A 7,545-nucleotide genomic window follows, 5' to 3' on the forward strand; every position below is an offset into this window, starting at 1 on the left:
AATGGCTAGGTGGTCTTATACATTCTTGATAAAAATAAGGTTGATGCCACTTTTGTGATGAATGGAGTAAAATCATTTCATGAATTAAAATATTTTGTAAATTTTTGTTAAGTGTCTACCAATATTTGAAAAGACAGAACTGGTTTTGCTGTACTATTAATGAATCAGACTGATAACACTAATAGATTGGCTTCATGCTTTGTTCTATCCCCTTATTTATCTAAAGTTAGCAGCAGAGTTGGATTAAAATCTCTCCTTATGGTTCTGATTTTGTCAACTTTCCGTATGTTCTAACAACTTTTGAGTTGTCTAATTTCTAACTGTTGCTTTATCAATAAAAGACAGATTTCTCAATGTACTTGTATGCTTTTTAAATTTAATTCTACTTTGCCTAGTGTTGAAATGGTGACCTTTTCTTTTTTCCCATTTGCATTTGCCTGGGATAGCTTTGTTCTTTACTTTAGTTTTAACCTTTCTTTAACCTAGTCTTAGAATATTAGTCTTGTGTCTTGAGAATTTAATCCATTCACATTTATCATAATGAGTAATATATTTGGCCTTAACTTTGGCATGCCATTTGGTGTACTTAAATATACCAGGGCTTACTATGTCACTGCCTTTGAAATTTACCTTCCCAATATGCTGGGTTTTCTTGGGCTCACTTTCCTTCTCACTGAAATATTTTGATATTAAAGTCATGTATGATACTTTTAATATGTGGTATTCTAGTCTTTCTAAAATTACAGACCACTATAATTTACAGTGGTCATGCAGTATGTAACCAGGGCTGATATAGATAGTGACATTCTTACCAATAAATTACATGATGAGATAGGAAGAGATTTGCAAAATAACAATCAAAAGCTAGCTCTAATACACTGGATTTACTTTACTAACATTTGCATTTATGAAATTTGGTCTCTGTCCCAACAAGGTGGCTCAACAGGTAAAGGTACTAGCAAAACAAGCCTGGGAACCCAAGATTCATCTCTGGAGACAACATAAAAGTGGAAGGAGAGAAATGAATCCAGGGAATGGTCCCCTGACCTCTGTAGAAAAATTGTCATGCCCACACATACACATCTTGCCATGCTAACTAAAAATAAATTAGATCTCTGTAGTCCATAAAGTATTACTATGCATCTCTACAAATTTTTTGTTTTTCTGGAATAATACATTTTAAAAATCAAAATCTCTGAATCTTTTTGTTATATAATTAATCCTTCAGTAATTATTTTGAATAACACTTAAATAAAAGAACAAAATCAATAATGATTATTTTAAAATTATTTCTATGGTTTCCTGGTCAAAACACTCAGAACTATACTTTATAATGATGTTAGTACATGATCAAAAGGCATTCAAATCCATAACTTTTTGTTATATTTCAAGTTTTTGTTCTTGGATTAAACTATAGTAATGAGATGGTATGTTCTTAGCTACTTTAGAATGCCAGAGATGGCCTTTAACTATTTAAATATGAGTTACCATCAAGATAGTTTACAAAAGACAGCACAAGAAACAAACCAAGGACAATTTTTCTATAGGTTGTGCTATAAATAGAAGTGAAGTGACTGTCCACCTTATATAAGAATTTTAACCTGTGGAATTGGTTCTAGAAACAGAGAACTTTCTTTTTTATATTCATTTGTTCCCTTTTTTAAATTTTGGATATTTTATTTACATTTTAGATGTTATCCCCTTACCCCATTTTCCCCCACCCAGAAACCCCATATCCCAACTCCTGTCCTCCTGCTTCTATGAGGATGTGCCACCACCCATCCAGCCACTCCCTCCTCCCCACCCTTGAATTCCCCCAAATTGAGGCATCCAGCCTTCACGAGACCAAGGACTTCCTCTCCCACCTATACCTGACAAGGCCTTCCTCCCCTATATATACAGCTGGAGCCATAGGTTCTTCCCTATTTGCTCCCAGGCATCCTATCAGATCACGAACTAAGGCTGGCCTTCAATAATAATAGAAACAATGGAAAGCCCACCTACATATGGAAACTGAACAATGCTCTACTCAATGATAACTGGTCAAGGAAGAAATAAAGAAATGAAAGACTTTTTAGAATTTAATGAAAATGTAGGCTCTTCATACCAAAACTTACGGGACACAATGAAAGCAGCGCTAAGAGGGAAACTCATAGCTCTAAAGTGCCCACAAAATGAATCTGGAGAGAGCATACACTAACAACTTGACAGCACACCTGAAAGCTCTAGAACAAAAGGAAGCAAATACACCCAAGAGGAGTAGACTGCAGGAAATAATAAAAATCAGGGCTTAGAAACAAACAAAAAAAAAAAAAAAAAAAAAAAACAAAACCAACTATACAAAGTATCAACAAAACCAGGAGCTGGTTCTTTGAGAAAATCAACAAGATAGATAAACCCTTAGCCAGACTAATCCGAGAGCACAGAGACAGTATCCAAATTAATAAAATCATTTTTTAAAAAGCCCAGGACTAGATGGTTTTACATTCTTTTAATTCTTTGTTTTATTTTATGTGGATGAGTGTTTGCCCAAATGTATATTCAGGCAAAACATGGTCCACCTTTCATGCAGTGTCCTCAGAAGCAACAACAAGGTGTTGGATCCCTTGGACCTGAAGTTATGAATGATAATGAGCTGCTATGTGAGTGCTGGGAATTAAACCCAAGTCCCCTGAAGTAGCAGTAAGTGCTTTTCACCACTGAGCCATTACGCCAGCATCAGAGAACATGCTTAAAAAATCCAAAAGGTAAGTTTCCTTTTTAATTTATAAAAAATAACTAAATTTAAAATACATTTTCTGGATTAACATGTCCCAATTAAAAAAATTGGCTTAAATGTTCATCATGTTATTTCAGCTTACCCTAATAAATGCTGTTAGTATTTCCTTAGTGTACTGGATATGCTCCTTCGTCAGGAGCTTTATATTCTGATAAACAAAGAATCTAAAATCTTAAAAATGAACTACACAAATACTATCACTTTTCCTTATGGTTACCAATTATGAATATGAATCTATGCTGTTTATATTTCATCAAAGTCTTACATGATCAAAAACTGAAAATTATTGAGGGAGGCAATGGGCATTTATATTTATCAATCAATTTATTTCTTTTGCAGATAGGGTCAACAAAATAGGCAGACTCTCCCTTGCTTACGCAGTATGCTTCTTCATAACCTTGGTACCTCCAACCTCAAATTAGACTGAAAGAATGGCCAACTGACTTCCTTCTTGGCTGTACTTTCCAGAAATGAAGTGTTGCTTGACTCTGTTGAGAGCTAGCAAGTAATTGCACCAGCTATCGTTAGTCTAGTGGGGTTGGATGGAGTTGGTAGAATGAATCCACCTGTAGCTAGTGGGCCCTACAGCCAGGCTGAAGAAAATGTGACTAGACATTTTGCCATGGCTGGACTTCCAGAAGAGAGGACCCTTTTCATGTGCTGCAGATTAGACCCATATATACCACCATATACTTTAGTGCAGCAAAGGCCTATAGGCAGCTGACATTCGTGGTTGATCTCAAGCAAGTCATCATCCCCAGGCTGAGGTGTCTTTAAGGTTTTGTCAGCTATTGGAGAACATGGCCAGAAATTCTGAAAGGTGAAGGAAGTAGGAGATGAAACAAATGTCACAGAACAAACTGAGTCATTCGATGAGTTTCTGCTCAAGCTAAAATATAGCCTCGAGAAGGCAAAGAATAACCTTATGATGTGGAATTGATGCCAAGGAAAGCATAGAAGGGTTGATACAAATCAGAAACCGACATGCAAGATACTACATGGAGTATAATGGCTGCAAGCCACTGAGAAAGGGGGCTTTGGGGCAGAGGCAAGTATGTTGGGCTCAAGGTCCTCTACTTTGCACTGGTGGATAAAAAGCTCTATGGCATCAGGAAATGGGGTGGAATTCACTGTGTGGAAATCTCCATAGACACTGAGAGAGTTCCTTATCACATTTCATTTGGTTATTGGGATCTAGGCACTATAGTTTGCAGAGGGCCACTGTAAAGATAAAGCTAAACCTAAGAGACCATGCGTAGGCCATGGAGCATTGACACCCTTTGTCTTTCTCAAAACTATGACAGAGAATCAAAAGAGCTATGCACAGAACATAATGGAGTATAATTTTGTTTGTTTTAATTGAAAAACTCTTAGCCACTCTTCTTCTCCTGATGCCATCAGTAACTAGATATTGTCTTCTAACAATACTGAAAAAAAGTATATAAAACCCAGGTCTAGATCAGGCTGGACTACATATTCCTTTGAGGTTTGGAGTATTTCCTTACATTCTTTATGCCTTTGCCTTTTCATTTGATTTTAGATATCCCTCTTGAATGAAATATCCCTCTTTTAAACTGAGCAATTATGTATTAATTCATTTCAGGAAGTATCCCCACTCCTTAACAATATAGTAGCCAAAAGTGATGAGAATGTATGGAGCTCTCTTATGGAGAGACAGAGTTCAAGAGTGGAAACTGAATTTCCTCTGATCTTCACCTCATGTGTCAGTCTCCCACTTGTTGATGTATGATGTCCAAAATTTAAAAAGTTTTAAAATCAGAATCATGACCTTTGCGTCCATGTGAGGGAGAAAGATAGAATCTTCAGAACCCCCTTGTGATCAAAAGCTTTGTATTTTTAAGTTTGTTCATATCTACATATGCATAGCTAATGAAATTTAGATTGTTTTTATTATAAATATATACTTTCAACCTCAAGAACTAACACATTAATATTTAGCTTTGTGCTTTTGATATAGTGTTTGCCTCATAAATTCTAGCACATTTACTACTACTACTACTACTACTACTACTACTAATAATAATAATAATAATAATAATAATAATAATAAAATAACTTTGTTGATGATGCTGAAGTTGCCTTACTTGTAACCATTTTACATGTAAAAATTTTAATGTGACGTATGTGTCAAGAGTTTGCCTCTCTATCTAGTTGGATAAATTGAACTACTTGCCTTTTGATTTGGTCTTAAAATTAATGAATAAAATTGTATGCATCTTCAAGGTTCATCTACTTATAATATCCTATTGCTTAAATTATTTAAAATAGCTAGTTTTTGCTTACAGATGAAATATGTTCATGATTCCTTTATCGTATCTACAATATTTCACCTTTGGCCATGTCTCAGATTTCTGTGACTAAGTGTGCATGTTAATAGAGTTAAAATAAGAAGCAATACAGTAATGAACACTTCATTCATGCATGCATAATTTTTGTTCTGATAACATTTTTGAAATCCATGGTATTACTACAAGTATTCCTTTTTCTGTTTCCATAATGACAAAATAATATTAATAATACATGCCTAGAATATTAACTATGTTAGGCTAATGAGAAGTTTAATCGCCTAAAAATCCATTGGAAATAATTCATGATTGTGTTTTTCTGAGAAAATCATTCACTTTTGTTTGTAATATCATCCCTGAAATGTCATGGGACTTAATGATGTGAATTCTATGTCTGAGATTATCATCTCAAGAATCACCATGTGGAAGAATAGACTTTTAGAGCTGAAAGACTAACAGTTAATTATCTTCTATATTGAAGACAGGTACATCTGTTTAGTACGTATGGTATTGGAAATGTTCACACAACATAGAATATGTCTACCATATATTAAGTGTGAACTGAATTTGCAAACAAGGATTCACCTTAATATTGTCATGCCGGGCTCTTATTCTAGGGTCTACCACAAGGAAAGAATTAATATTACCAATAAAATCAATGGAATGGAAAGGTAAAGCACCTCATTTCTGATCTGCTGCCCATTTAGCTTGCCTGCAAACTGATCTTAAGTGATTTTTCTCATTTTCTGCTACTTATAGCTCCATCCCTGTTTGATCAATATGGACTAAGATTATATTGCAGATGTGTGAGCACTCAGGCTCTTTAGGTTAGGTAACAGGAAACCAGGGCTTGGTTTTGCCTTTTCCTCCTCAGGAAGCTTCTTATGGCAAAGACATTTTGTATAAGATGCTCTTTGGAGATGTCCAGACAGAGCAAAACTGAATGAAGTTGCCTTTTAATAGCCATCCATGTCTTAGGAAAGAATTGTATAAATGAAATCAAATACTCAAAAATTGAACCCTGGCCAACAACTTGACTGAAAATTTTAAAGCATATAAATATTGTTTGGGCCTAAGTTTTGGAATAATTATATAAAAATGAAAAATAAATAATATTTAATATTATACCTTAATATTAAATAAATATTTCTTTAAAATATTTTGCACCATGCTTATTACATGTCTTTCACAATGTATCAACAAATAGAACAGTGGTAAGCCTCTTCTAAAGAAATATAATTATTTTTATTTAAATTTACAAATAAATTTTTTGTACGATAAATTTTTATAACAAATATCTTATTTTACAAATAAAATTTTACAAATAAAATTACTATGGCCTGAAATTGACCCAGATTATTCAACAAATAAATATCATCAAGGATAAAAAGAATAAAGAGAAACTATTATTATAACAAGCTATAAACATGACTATTTTAATATATACCTTGATTGCATTCTGATTACAAAATTACTTTAAATGAGAGGGTCATTTTGATGCCTATGGCCCATATTACCACAGAAGGTCATGTGGATATCTGTGGTCTGTGCCACTAACTAAATCCATGTTGGTGTCCATAAGCTGTGCTGCTGCTGGGGACCATGTTGATCTGAGTGGACTGTGCGGCCACCTGAGGCTTTGCTATCCTTGGTCTGTACTGCCATTGGGCTTCGTGTTGGTGTCCATGACTGTGCTGTGACCCAGGGCTTTATTGATGTCTGTAGTCTAAACTGCTTTTGGAGACCATGTTGAGGTCCACATTCCATGTTGAAGTCTACATTCTGAGCTGCCAACAGAGACTGTATGGATGACTATGTTGTGTATTTGGTCATCTTAACCCATGTTGATGTCTATGGACCAGACTACCACTGGAGACCATATTATTGTCTACAGTCCATGCTCCAGAGGCCCTGTTGATGTCCATGGCCTGTGCTGCTGCCACAATGAGGTCTGTGGCACATGCTGACACTGGAGGCTATGTGCATGTCTACGATCATTCCTATGACTACAAACCATGTCGAAGTCCATGATGTACGCTCTTACAGACTGTAAAAGGCAAGGAAGATACTTTCTCAGTGGTATCAATGATAGGAGACTCACAGTTGAGAAAGAGAGTAACAGAAGGTTTCTGTGACAACACTCACTCCCCTACACCCCCCCCCCCCAAAAAAAAAGAAGTTACAGTCTATCACATATGTTCCTGAAAGGAAGTCATTGAAGAGAATTTTTTTTTTTTTTTTTTTTTTGGTTTTTCCAGACAGGGTTTCTCTGTGTAGCCCTGGCTGTCCTGGAACTCACTCTGTAGACCAGGCTGGCATCAAACTCAGAAATCTGCCTGCCTCTGCCTCCCAAGTGCTGGGATTAAAGGTGTGCGCCACCACCCGGCACTGAAGAGAACTCTTAAAATTTGTGATAAGGATGCTAAAGTGTAGCTCTCCACAGTGAATGTCTTGTGATAG

The sequence above is a fragment of the Arvicanthis niloticus genome, chromosome X (assembly GCF_011762505.2).
Source record: "Arvicanthis niloticus isolate mArvNil1 chromosome X, mArvNil1.pat.X, whole genome shotgun sequence".
NCBI lineage: Eukaryota > Metazoa > Chordata > Mammalia > Rodentia > Muridae > Arvicanthis > Arvicanthis niloticus.